General features: G+C 37.7%; 1 protein-coding gene across 5 annotated transcripts in view; it reads left to right on the top strand.

The window, feature by feature from the left end:
* LRRC4C (leucine rich repeat containing 4C) overlaps positions 1-14,948 on the top strand; it is a 571,899-nt gene that overhangs the window by 319,208 nt on the left and 237,743 nt on the right. The window lies entirely within an intron of this gene.

Here is a 14,948-nt window from a genome sequence, read left to right on the forward strand (position 1 = left end):
TTTTCCATGAGTGGCTTAATTTTAAATAATATCATATTGTTTAAAGAAGTTCTGTTGCAATGGAAACAAAATTGGAGTTTATGACAGTTTTAATGCAAAAAAATATTCAGGTGCATTACCTGTACTTGAGCAGTAAGGATTTTAAACAATCCCTTCATAAAAGCCTTAACAACAAAAAAGTAACTTTATCTTCTTCAGCTAGTGCAACTTGATGAAATGGAGGGTTTAAAACCTGAAAATTCTTATGTCTTTTGAGCAGGAAGGGACATGTAAAATGCAGCTCCCTCTTGAAAGGGTTGGCCCATCTAAAATTTGTTTTCAACGGAGCAAATCTTTTCAAACCTGTCTCAGAAAGCCCTTAGACTGAGCTATGTCTTTCTCTTCCATCACCTAAGAAGATAAATTGATGTGCTTTAGGTATTTTGCTCTTATGGGTCAAATTCCGCATTACATCTCAAAGTCTGGACAGCTAACCTTTTTTGAGAGAAGGCGAACGTTCCAAATAATGCTTGTTATGAACCACCAACAGGTGATATGTCCGTAGCATTTATTTTCAAAATTTCATACTCAACTTGGGTAATGAATTGGACCTGCTGAATCTGTGTCCTCTCAGACTTTGTCATCTGCATCAGCAAAATTTCCTTGGAGGTTTTCCCAAGAAGCAGGATGAGAACCAATGCGCTATGAGAATAGCAGATATGCTTGCAGCTTCTGCAGGCTTCAAGTACAAAACATCAGTTGAAAATAATGGCTCAATACTTAATGCCTTTGTAATCCAGATAGTATAGTCCTCAAAATCCACTGCAGTAAACTAATGAAAAAATATTGTAGATAAACTTTAACATGCCCCAGAAGGATCAGAATGATCATGAATATACTATGCTTTAAAGACTGATATTTGAAAAATCTTTGAAATGGTGGCCTTGCAATCATAAATCCATATATCCTGACCTTCTTGGAAAACTGTCCTTCCTGCAAAAGGTTTTCTAACTGACCAATGAAATCTAAAAGCCTGTTTTAGCAACAGCTTCTATTCTTAGGTGAGAAATGTTAAAAACGTCAGTATTAGAATATTGGTACTCTTTAACTTCTCAGACTTGGAAGCTGGAAGACACTAATTACTATGAGACTAATGGGAGAGGGCAAAAAAACAAAGGACAGAAGTTCAAATGTCAAAAGAGAAAAGCTAGAACAAATATTTTTTAAAATATTTGAAACCCCTGTTGGATTAAGGAGTTTTTATGTGACCTTATGTGACATTCAAGAGAACAGTTGTTATTGCCGAGTAATGAAGAACTGAGTGGAAGTGCTCAGAGTTAGTCCCTCAAGGAACTGAGCTGGTGTCCAACAGGTAGTTTGGCAGATAATACAAACTCTTGCAGCCAGTAGCTGATGACAGCTGCTTCTTACTGTTCAGCCGCAGAAAGATGAGGGCTGCTTTCTACTTGGTTCTCACTCACTGCTTTTACTCACACACTTCACAGAAATGTTTGCAGGGGTTATGTTCTCTTGAACTTGCACTTTCTTAGTAACACTTTGAATTGCTTGATCCAAGCAAGCAGAAGTGTTGCCAGAACTGTAATATTTTTACCCTTGGTCCACAAGACATCATATATTTATAGTTTAAAAACCTTTCTCCATGGGTTTTCTTCGCTTTCAGAGATGTTATTTGCCACTGAATCCATGTTTCTCGATATGGTTTGAAAACCTCTAGAAGAACTTGGCCTGTATTTGAATTGTAATGAAACCTGAAAGCAGAGGAATTCTGATAATGTTCCAGAGTATTCAAATTTTGAACTTCATATCACTTGTAAATTAAAAATGTGGCTATCGGAATTGTGTCTAGAAGATGGCAGAAAAGCCCCTCAATATGTGAAAATATATTGGATTAAAGGGTGTCTTATAAATATTAAAATTAATTACTTTGGAAGAAAATAATTACAGTGACTGGAATTTTTAAGCATCAGTACTTTTCATCCATCATATTTTCTATATAACCCTGATTCTATTTTAATGTGTGCTGAAAGAGGAATTTTCACAAGTGAAAAATTTGAGCACAATTCCAGTTGAAATTCATGAGAACCATTTGTCTCATTTCCCACAGTGTCTGAAATATTTAGCATAAATCTGTTGAGTATTGTGTCTCCCCTGAGGCATAGGAAGCTTATGGACAGCTCAACTTCTGATTCAAGGTGTGCACTATATTGCCTTGCTGTGTAAGCAAACAACTTTGACTCAAAATGACTGTTTTCTCTTCACCCTCCCTGTTGCTGCCACAGGTAGTTTCCACATGAAGCTACATCATTATATTGCTGATCAAACATTGCACTGAAAAATCTCCAACAGTTTAAATTCCCTGTAGAAGGATATGACACTGTTATTATGGAAGAATGCTTTCAAGTTTGCATTTGCCAGGAAACAAATAGCGTTGCTTCAGAAAATGATCAGTACTGCTAAAGCAACTGAATATACTGATATAAGTTAAGAAACTTTTACAAGTCTTAATAATACCCCGTTTCTTTCATTTACAACTCTTTCACCCACTTTAAAAAAACCCAACACCAAAAAAGTTAGCCATGTGATTCAACAGAGATATGATACTAGGCCCCATCTTGGAATGTAACACATTAAGCGGCAAAATAATCCTATGCCTATTGTTTCTCTTATCTGTCTGCATATAGATCTTTTGACATTTTAGATCCTTGATAAATCACTTGAAATGGATATCTGCTTTTTTCTCTTTTGTCTGTTTATCTTTTTTATTTCTTGTCTCTTTTTTCATAAAGCTTCATATTTCCAACTCTGAAAAATTATAGGATATCAAAACTTAGAGATTCAGGAGTGAATATTTCCTACAATCATGGGACAGAGGGTGGACGATTACTGAAATAAAAGGCTCTGCAGTGGCTTATGAGACAGAAGTATAAACTGTGAAGATGAATTAATGAAGCAAAGTGCAGAGGGGGAGTGGAGATCAAAGGTTCATGGTTAAGTGCATTATCATAGGAACATCACACAAAATGGTATATAATCAAATGATTAGTTGCCAAGGCTAGAAGGGTTCTTTAAAAAATATCTTTTACTGTCTTGATTCACATATCTGGCTTAATATGTGTGGTTTAATGAAAATAAAGCACTCTTAAATTACTGATACCAGCAACCTAGGAATTACTACAGAAATAATTTTCAGTGAATACTAGAAGTATGTGAAGAATTGTTCGAGCTGTATATGAGAACCCCCTGAGCAAGGCTGACATATGGCTGGTGATATCCTGTAGGGAAATGTACAGTGCAAGGAGGTAATAATATTCCTTCTTAGAAAATAAAGGTCACGAGTGATAGCAAATGCCAAGATATCATCAGGGATTTTTTTTTGAGCCTATTGGGTCTGTAAAACCTCGGTAGGCTCATGTATTTCTTTAACTGTAAAAAAGGATTCAGTTTGGATCAAGGAATATAAGGGCTTGTGAGTGAGGTAGAGAAAGAACTTCTTCCTAGCTTGAGTTAATGGTTGCTTCTTCTATGAGGATATGTGAGTTTTGGGAGGTTATGCTTTTGAGACATTGATTTCCAGCACTGTTGATTTCCTACAAATTCAAAGTCAATAGAAGCTAAGGCACTAAGAATTTCAGAAGTTCCGTTCCTATATTTTCATATATCAATAGTGCTATGGATAAATAAAATATATTTCTGGAAATGTATATTTTAAATGATCATATGTTTAAGAATGTTCTGTGTTAACAAATGATTGATCAAACTATCCAGTAATCAGAAGCTTACCTTTTTTCCTTCTAGATTATCCTTTTCATTTAATATAAAGAATTATGAAAAGTAATTCTGTTTTGTTTTGTTTTGTTTTGTTTTTAAATGGTAGTGGTGATCACTCCAGGTTCTGAGTGATGGATGTTCATATGGCAGAAGTTATTTTTATGAACATGTTTTCTCTAAGGACAACTGGCACGCTCTTAGCTTTTAGGAGTATGTTCAGAAGGTAGGAATGGAAATAAAGTCATGTCGTTGATGCAACCAGATAAGTGTTAAGACACGTAGGCAGAAGAAAGTACAGCAGAAGTTAGCACAACCATTACCTATTCTGTACATGGAGAAACACACATTTTCAATTACCATCTTTGGCAATCTAACACTTATTGGCCCATTAACTTATTTACTTCTCTATTGTAATTGATTTTGGAAATATACATATCAACTGATGTGTAGTCCGTGCATTTATATAGAGAAATATGAGAATGCTCCTGTTCATGTTTGTGGTATGCAGGGATTTCCAGAAAAAAAAATAATATTTTGAAGAATGCATGTGATAATAATGCCGGCAAAATATTTGATTTGCCATACTCACCTTTATTTGGAATTCAATTACTGTATTCTGTCTCTCTGTTAAATATCAGCTTGTCTATGCATGAAAATATTTACCTCTGCCTTACCAATCATAATTCCCTACTTTTGAAAATATACCGGTTTTATTAACATGAGGTTGCTTCTTGGAACTTTTTTCTCCCAGACCAACCTTTATGCTTGCAATAAGCTTCAAAAGCTCTTTTCACAGCTTTTCTTTTCATGGTAACTGTAATAGTTTTCTGTTGTGTGCAAACTGCTGGTGTACTGAGAGCAATGCTAATTTATACCAGTAACCTCTTGCTCTTTGTCTGCCATATTGCTGTGTTCTTGTTCCTCAGCATTTACCATCAAGTTCATCTGTATTTGTAAAAAGCTAGCACAATGCAGCTCTCATCTGCACCTGCACTGTGGGAACAACTTGTTACCATGGCTGTCATCAGAATTCGTATCAGTATTATTCACTGTTGCTGATGGAGATTTTTGTATCTCTAATTTTTATATAAACTGTGCAGACTGCCCTAATTTGGGGAATTTGATGACTCCATGATAGATAAGCTTTCCTTTCAAAATAGAATCTGTGTATATAGTTTGTTGATATTCCAGTATAGATCACCCATCCATTCAATCCAAGCTTTATGATGCATTTTAGCATTATGGGAATCAGCATACATGAAAATTACAGGGGTTTTTTAGTAGACAGATAGGTAACAACAACAAATTCAATAAAAAAAAAATAACAAATTACTGAATTAAATTCGATGAGTTCTGTGTGTGTCCTGGTTCCGGCAAGGATAGAGTTAATTTCCCAAGGAGCCAGGACAGGTGACCCAAGCTGGCCGGGGGCTATTCCATACCATGTGACGTCATGCTCACCATAAAAGGGGGCTAGTCGGGTAGGGGCAGTAAATGTCTGTAAAAATACTGAACTCTGTAGAAATATTTTATTATCCACTAATCTATTTGTCCTGTTTCCAGATGTAAGATTTTAATCCACTGTGCTTTTTATGTCTAAACAATCTGTCATCAGATTACTTGAAAAACTCTAAGAATATAATTTTCTGAGTCCTATTACTATTAAAATACAGTGCTGTATTATACTTCAGTATTACTGTTAATCTGGTTCCTTCTATTCCTTGGCAAATAAGAGTTACTTCTAACTAAGTATGGTTAGGATTCTGTATAAGCAGTAGTTGATAGCATTAGATGAGTCTATGATTCTTTAGCAATTGCATAAATAGGAAATTCTCAGATGCTTGTAGCCTTACAGATTTGGACCATAAGAAGTTTAGCTTTGTAAACAGGTTTGTAAAAATAAATAGGGAAGCTAAAACCATAATGTTTACTATAGTGTTTTTTCTGGAATGCTGCCAATATGACTGGGAAGATTACTCATGAGATTATTCCAGCAATTATACAAGGCTATAGATCTAGTAAAGTGTATACTTTATATAACTAAACAATAAAAAAGCAAAATAGCAAGTGGGAGAGAAGAAGAAGGGAAAGTCATTTAACTGTGGTTTTGTCAAATGCAGCACTGGATTCACTCACATTAGATGATACAGCATCCAGCTCCCCGTTCTCCTTGTCATCTGTCTTTCACACCAGATGTATGTGATTTATGAAGAGATTGCATGGACTTAGTCTAACTCCTGATGTTCGGACACTTCCCCAGGACAGGTGGAGTCTGCAGTTTCTAAAACTCCTGTTTTCCATGAAGAAAATATTTCCTTTTTTTGCTATCACTTCAAAATGCATATTTAGAAGAAATAACTCTGACTTAACATTTTATCCATTTTATTACTTACTTGTGATTGGGATGGGTGGTTTTTGTTTGCTGGTTCTTCTGCTCTTTAAAATACTATATTTTTTACACTAGGAGACATTAATTTGTGGGAATGTCTGTACCTAGAGCTTACTAACTTCTAACAGCTAAAACTTGATTTCAATTTGTAAGGAGAACAATAGTTACTAGGCTCAGAGTAAATGCTCTGATGCTTTTGAAAAAGTGGTTTGATACCAAATGGTATGTAACACTAAATGGCACATTTGTTGGCAGATTCACAGAGCGCTCAAAGAATCAGTAGACTTGTATTTTTTTGTTTGTTTGTTTTTAAGGGAAGACCCTTAATAGCAGTGCTAGCTTCAGGTTGTGTCCAATCAAGCCAGGTCTGCTGATTTGCAAGGAACACCCTTGGAGCACTCTTTGTTCTCTGCTGCTTAGTTTCATTAATCCATGAAATGGTTGAGACTGAGGCAGGGCAGGGAGGTAATTCTTTAACTACTTATAGCTTGTTTCACTGAATTCTTTGAGGTTTTTGAGACTAGTTAAAGCACCACCAGCTTGAGCTAAATTGGGAAAAGTAGGAAAAATGAAGAATAAGAGTCAACCAGAGGCATGTTAGTTCATTGTTGAAAGGGATTTTGTTGAATTAGCAATATACTTCCTTCCAGTAGCTTCACTTCAGGAATTACTCAGGCAGATTAGACAAGCAAGCATCTTAGGGCAATTCTCCAGGTGGAGCCAAGTCAGTATTCTTTATTTATTATCTTTTTAGTGCTTTGAGGAACTGCCCTCTCGTTGAATTAGAATGCCTTCAATCCTCTGTCTTCCACTGATACAAGGGAATAAGGATAGACTGTGAAACTGAATGTAATTACTGGGGGCTGTGTGCACGTGAAGCAGTTTTTTAATGTTAGCACTCCTTTCAGAGTAACAAGCAGGTATGATCATGAGGAAGAAAGGAATGTTTTTGGTCAGCTTTTGCATTTGCATGCTCTTATACATTAGATATGTAAACATTGTGTAGGTGCTGGCCTTATGGAACCCGTACGTTTAGCTTAAACAACATGTACTTCCTAAATGCTTTTACACTTTTGCAAGACCTGTGAATGCAAGAGTTAAGGCCATTACACTTCCCTAAACCTGCAGATTTTTCTTTTTTTTTTTTTTTTTTTTTTTTTTTGTAAATGCAGTTCAGACCTCCTATCCAGGCCAAGTTTATTCACGTTTCACTGAAATTTTATGTAATTCATTGACAGTGAAAGGTTCCTATATTTAGAATAATAGGGAACCAGGATGTTCTAAAGGAAAAGCCAAAGCATGAGAGGAAGAGATGAAAACTGCTAGTTTTCTCATGGTATGGACTGTGGTAATGGCTTTTAGATGCCATGCTGTCCAAGTGGATCCAAATGTAAGGAAGGCGGAGACAAGTGTAGAAGCATTGTGTCTGGGGCTGATCAGTCTGTCTGTTTCACTTGTCCAAGGTGTCTTCAGTCCTATTCCCATATCTGTCATTCCAGAGGGAGCTTAGAATGTTTCTTCCTCCCAGCTTCATGCTGCTGATGTTAAGTATTTTTGACTTATTGTTCCTGTGTACAGATAAAGAAAAATGAATGACAATTTTAAAAACTCCTAGATTCTGCACACAAGAAAAAATTTCTTCTCTTACTCCAATGGAAAGATGGAAGGATGATCAGCTTTGAGAAAGAAAGTTGCTTTAACACTACTTGATTTACAAAAGGTTTGCATCACATTAAAATTTTCATGTTGTTACTGGTTTTGTTTTTGTGGGTTTTTTGAAGAGTGTGGAGAATAAAACTAGGTAATACTTTTTTCTACCTTTAACCTCCTTTGCATTGAAATATAAAGAGGAACTTCCATGCAGCAGTAGTGCTGCTCTGTTATTTTGTGGTGAAAGATAATGGTAACATAAAACAAATGTTTGGACAAACTCACTTATTCTATAGCAGGGATCACAAGTTTTCTGGTCTGGTGATCTACAGTGCCAAAATATTCATATGGCTGAGAACTGCAAGATGTACCTGTGCACCTCAGAAAACTAGCATTAGCAGAATAGTTCATAGGGGGAGGATGGTAACAGCTTCTTAGGGCTTCTTAGTTCCCTGTTTAGTGATGGGGCTCAGCCTGGAGGTGCAACTGGATTCCTGAGCAACTCTGTGATGTTAGCTTCACAGCTCCTTCCGGAGAGGTGTGTATTGCTCAGTAGCACCCACACCATGATAGCTTTGCTGGGCACTCTCTGTGGACAGGAGAGAAATAGTGGCATTGATGGATTTAATGACCCTCTGGAGAGGGCATTGCTTGCCAAATAAGTGTAAAGACTGCCTAGGTATACAGTTTAGACCAACTGTCTGACTTTTAGATAAAGTCAGGTAAAATAAATCCCACTGCACGTGACGCAAGCAAAATTCAGTACCTACTTCCATCTCAATTTGCTCAGTGGAGTCCTTCCTATTGCCTGCTCTGAGGGAAAAACAGCATACAATTGGCATAGCCAAACAGGAACAAATAAAAAAAGCTAGTTTTGAAAAACTAAAGGTGAATTTTCAGCTTCTGAAAATTAGCATAGCTTTCCTGAAGTCAGTAGAGCAGCACAGATTTAAGCCATATGAAAATTTACTCCATACATTTTAAAACCTAAAATTCTTTGTAATTAAAAATGTTGGCTTGACCATACGGGATTGACATCGAGTTTCCCAGGACACTTTCCCTTCAGCAAATGCATTGCAGGCCTGTTCTGATTTTACTGTGCTGATTTAATCATTAATTTTTGCTACTATTGCCAAGAATGGTGCCAGTTTTAGTTTGACTGTTGACAGTGATTTTTCTGAACATCAGTCTGCTATGCACTGTGCTGAGATTCACCAAACTTATTTCAAATAACAAGTGAGAACATCCCCCCCTTTACTCCTCCACACACTGCTCTTAATATAGGGATTGTATTCACATCAAAGCTGTCAGAAGGTTTCTGTGATCTCATTAGCTATACTTATTTCTACCTACAGAATAAATGAATCATCAACCGAAACAGCACTAAAGACCAACTGGTAAGACTCACATGGCTATATGAATATCCATGCTGAGAATAGATATCTTCTCAAGTCTGCAGATTCAAGTTGTTAAAATTGCTAGCTTCACAGACCTAAAAAGGGTTAAGTCATTTCTGAGATGAATTTAGTTCCACAGTCTTTAACATGGAAACAAGATTGTTAAACCCTTTAACAAGTAGTTTTATAATTTCATATAGCATATGAAAAAAACCCCACTTTCTATTTAAAGAACACTGAAGCAACTGAACTGAAAATACATTTTAGTGCTTCTGGGGTTTTTTTGCTTTGTTTTTGTTTATGTAGTTAAAATACTGAGTAATTTCATTTTCTGTCTGTGTGAGTTAAATTAGATAGGTGGTACTCAATAGAAATTAGCCAAGTTGATTCAGCCAATTTAAATGCTTCTGAATATAAGCATGCGCTGTAGGGGAGTGAAATCAGATCAAATGGGAAAATGAGGAGAGATTGGACATGGCTAGAAGCTAGGTGTTAAATAAGTGATGTAAGGATATTGGTGGTGGATGATAGCAGGTATAGACCTGCATAGTGAAAAAGCAAAAGGATTCTGATGTCTAGCTACTGGTTACTCATACTATTTAAAGATAATTTTAGAAGCTAGTGGGAAGAGTGGTCAGTATAAACTAAAATCTGTAACAACCAGCAGCCATTTCTAGAGGAGCTGGGCAATACAGAGTGTGTCTGTCAACAAGTTGAGGCAGGTACGTCTCTGAAAGTTGAGGACTCTCATTCACTTTTCATGGATGAGTGAGAGGAATAGGTCTAGCGGAGAAAAGAGGGAGAATTCAGACTTGGTTAGTCAGACATGGAATTTTTCTAATTCTGTGTCAACTTTCTTTACAGTTAAGGGGAAGGAGTTTTATGGGCTTGACAAAGTGACATTTATTCTGTTGATAAGGAATATAAAGTAAGAGAAAACATAAAACTCTACATCCTCTCTTTTTCGTTCAGTGAAACATAGATACACAGACTAAAAGCATTCTTTGTACAGAGGAGCTCCATGTGTCATTGCCATGCACAGCTCCTCTATGCCCGTGCAGAACCAATATCTAGTGGAATAAGTGAATATCTGACCAATCAAAACAAATCTTACATCAATACACAAGCACACACATATTCTGAAGTGCAGGAGAAACAGTTTTTCCTGGCATAGCTTTGGCAGGAGTTTGTGTCTGCATCTGTCTGTTTTCCAGAAGCAAGAACAATAAATCTGAACTGGGATTAAGAATTCCAACCTAGGCAACTGAAACTTCATATTTCCAGAATTCAATGCCTTATTTTTAGGGGGTTATAAAATTCTTACAAATAGAGGAATGACTTTTCTAGATGGTCATGTGTACAGAGTAGTGTCCCTTGTGATACTGTTGGGAATTTCCCAAACTATCAGTCTGAGATCAAAGTACATTGCATCAAATTTGAGTGTCCTAATAATCTCTTGCAATCATTCAATCACATCACCTTATTATCGGATGCCAGAAAACCTCTGTTGATATTCAAAGGACAATCTTCATTGTTTCCACATCATGCTATATTGTTCTGAGACAAATGTTCATAGTCCAAAAAAGCAAAGCTAGTTAAGTACTGAGAACCTATGTGACTCAAAAGGCAAAAATTGCTATGTATAATCAAGTCTTGCTACACAGGAAAACGTTCTTCTCAGGTAAATTAGCTGACTGTTACAAAGATTTACATGAACAGTGACTTTTGAAAATCTGGTGTTTCAGTATCATGAACTTGAGTAATAAATTATGTGATACAGTTTAGCTGATTTAGTTGATTCCATTCACTGCCAATATCCATGTCTGTGTGTCTAGATCAAGAACTGAGGAGTTCAGTACAAAGGCTTTGAATGTCGTGCAGTCAGCTTGTGTGCGGTCAGGTTGGCTGCATTTGGAAACCAGGAAGTAAGAAGGAGTCGGCTGTGGAAGCCTGCCAGAGGCAAATGAAGAAGGCAGCAACACTAGCTTCAGGAGAGGATGGAAAGTAGTCTATGGGAGCAGTCCTGTGATACAGAGCAGCAAATACCAGCACTGAACTTTCCAGCAGTTCATTTTGCAATGGTGGCCAGCCCTCGTGATCTTGACAGGACATGTGCCATGCACATCAGAGTACTGCGCTACAAAGATTGGGAGCGGAACAAGGCGGAGGCTCCCAATCTTCTTCCCCTGCAGGTGGGCAGCCTGACTTCCAAGTGACCTCAAAGTGTCAGTGTCAACAGCACCTTCCCTTTCTTCACAAACATACAGCTACTAGCAAATAATGCTGCCTAGAAGCCTCCTAGGTGTCTACCAAACAATCTTTTCCAAAGTCTTGGGTTGTGTGGTGCAGACAGTGGCATCAGCCAGTTAATTACACTTGAGTTAATAGGGAAGCTGTAAGCAAAATCAATGCTTCTTCTTTTCCCTTTCCTTGGAAAGGGAGGTGCTTCCAGTCCCATCCACTCCTTACATCTGGGAGCAGGGAAAGCAGCTGTCTCTGATTTCTTCAGGGCTGTTCATACTTACAGGAACAAAGGTTCAAGTGCATGGATGGCATTTAGATAGATATGTGTACCAAACTGAAGTCAGTAGTATCCCGCTAATGCTGTGTATCACAGGGATGCTCTGACAGATAGAAGAATTTGGAGGTAATAAATTATTTATCAAACATTCTGATTTTTTTCTCTTTTTTTCCCTGATAAGTATAGTCATTTTTCAGGAAAAGTGATTTTATATGTTATGTTCTATTATAAACAAATGACTTAATGGTTATGTCATAGTCATAGGTTCTGAAATCTGTCAGAAGGCAGCCCTTTTACTTTAGTTCTTGTCTATAAAATGAAAAAAATGATTTATACTTGCTGTGCACATACAGTTTGAGCGTTGCAGAGAAGTCCTTGCCAGAACAAGATACTTTATAATATAGTAATACCCTGGGTTTGTTTTAATTTCACCAACTTTATAAAGTCTTGCATCAAGAGAGAGCTTGGAAATAACATCATTTTTTTTCTTATTGTCTATTTTATTATTTATCTTTCTTATCTCTATCTTTCTTATTTATCTCACTTCTAACTGTTTTAGTGTAAGCAGACAGGCTGTAGTACCCAGAAACACAGCATGAGAGACATAGTTTCAGCCAATATCAATTAGTGTAGCTCCTCTGAAGTCTGAGAATCTGGCCATTAATATCATGTAAAGTTACTGGGTTTTGATTTCCAGGAGAGTTGACAGAGCACGTACGTCTCCAGGTAAAGTAAATGGAGGAGATGATAGGCTCAGTATCTCTGAAAATCAGGCCCGTGATTTCTAATAGGTCACAGGAATTTATAAACAAAGGATTAAATTCTGCTATATCTTACAGTCTGTAAGCTCACTGACCTAGCCACAGTTACACAGTTCTGTGGTACATAGATATAATTCAGCTTATAGAGAAACCTGGTTTTGATGTGTTTCTTTCTTTCCAGTTTCAATCCGCAAATGTGTTTGCTTCCAGATATATTTTCTGTGTTATGATCCACCATGTTGTTTACAATATCCAGGGTTTTTTTTAAAACATGTTGATATGTCTGGTAAAGAAACACAATGCATTAGGGCAGATGGGAGGTTCTGGGTAGTGCCTGTGAAATGTTTGGGGAAACTGAGTAAGATCTTTGCTGCAGGGATCCACTGAAGCTTTAAATACCAATTCCCTTCCAGTAGGAGTAGGCAAAGGCTAAAAAACTATTTTGGAACTTACCCCCTTTCTAGTTCAGGCAAGTAGCATTAACAAATGTCAGGTCCAATTGAATTTTGCCTGTGCTATGATCTGTCCATCCTCAAGGCACATGCTGCCCATGAAGGTGACAGAGTAACGATTATTTTCTCCAACTTCAATGAGTTTTCACACACTTGGGGATCCTCCTGATTCACTGTACAGATTATCACTAAAGGTGAAGTGTTATGCTAAAACCAGATTGTAAGTTGTGTTGCTGTGTGTGTTTGTATGGATAGAAAAAAGGAAGCACAGGGCAAAAGTCAAAAACCTGAAGTAATGTAAACTTCTGTTACACTTGACATTTGAGCTTTTCCAGTGAGTTCTTTGTGTAACAGTCCATTCCTGGGCATTACTGTCACTTCTGCTTTCACTATGGAACATTAACTCTGTTTTCATTGCTCACATCTAGCAATGATCAGATGAAGCGTGGCATATCCAAGCTGATAACCTATCATTTGCTTTCTTTTAAATACAGACATATACACATATTTCAGTACCATCCTTTTCCTGCTGGCTTCTTTTGTTAAAATGCTGGTTCTTCCGTGTAGAAGAAGAAAAAAAAAAACCCTAACAAAAAATATTTTTTTTTCCCTTCACTGATGAACTATTTAAAGATGTGCCTGTGAAATTACACTTGCAGGAGTGAGTTTTGTTTAGGATGAAAAGAATTAGAGGAGGGATGTACCTCTTCTATGCCTGGAGTGGTGGGTTTGGGAGTTGCTAGTGAAAAGCCTTGCCTTGGGAATTAAGAGATGAAACAAGCTACTCCACTGATCTTCCATTTCTAGAGATACAACTGTAGTCTGAGATACCAGTGATACTTTCATGTAGCCTACTGTCAAAATGGATTTCCTAAATGCTGCAGCACGTTGGAAACTGTGGAGATAAACTGTTTTGCAAAACTGCTGGTGTAGCAGCTTGAAAGGAATGCCAGGTAACGACGTGCTCGCCTGGACATCGTCTGAAATCTTTTTGCATATCTCGCAGCTCACTCAGGGACAGGAATTGGGTGATTACCTCTGGTTCTGCCTCTCCTTTCTGTTCTAGTGATGGTCCCAGTTCACTGTGATCCCTTACTAAGCAAACTGATTTTTTTGTGTACTTCTTCTGTATAAGGGCGACTGATAGTGGCACGTGTTGTTTTTTGGCTCAGCTGCAGTGCCTGTCCACAGGATTTGAGTAGTGTCAGTGCCCATCACTGTGGTTTGAGCAGCCACAATGCCTGTTACTGGGGTTGGAGTAGCCACAGTGCCTGTCGGTCTGTTTTCCCTCTCTTCCCCCTGAGGGTGCTGCCTAATACCAAGCGGTGTTTGGTGGATACTGGCCAGGGCCCAGCACAGTGTGGTAAGTTGTGCCTCTTTGGAATAGCCACAGCATTTTCCTTTCAAATATTCTATCATTTCATCAGGGTCCTGTAGTTGTTCGGAAATGAAGTTCCAAACCTTTGGAGGTGCAAAGTTCTCTAGATACCTGCCCGTATTCTCCCACATGCTGTGTCACCCATGACTGTCCAGCCTTAGGGCAGATCTCTGGGTGGTATGCTTAAGACAATTTTTTGTAACCCTAAACAAGACCTGGAACACATTCAGGAGACATAGCAATAGGAGCATGGTGGCTTGAACATCCCAAGGGTATTCAAAATTCTCAAAGGCTGTTGTAACCCGCCTGAAGGAAAAAGGGGAGGTGAAAGAGCAGGAGAAAGTATCCCCCGCTGTGTTCCCCATAGATTGGGTGTGGTTATTAGTAAATTCTGAGAGATGTCATCTGAGGTACAGCATGATAGTAATGCCACATACAAATAGCAGCTTAACCTCATGACCAGTGATGTTATCATATCATAAGCTGATATCACAGCGTACAGCAAAATGAGAATCCTGCTCCCTCTCCCAGAGGTGACAAACAGTGCCGCAGGGAATTCATACAGCAAGTACGGGTTTACACAATACAGTCATGCAAACAACAAAACACCATTGTGACCAGTAACTTTTTAC

This window comes from Balearica regulorum, chromosome 5, assembly GCF_011004875.1.
Source record: "Balearica regulorum gibbericeps isolate bBalReg1 chromosome 5, bBalReg1.pri, whole genome shotgun sequence".
NCBI classification, from domain to species: Eukaryota; Metazoa; Chordata; class Aves; order Gruiformes; family Gruidae; genus Balearica; species Balearica regulorum.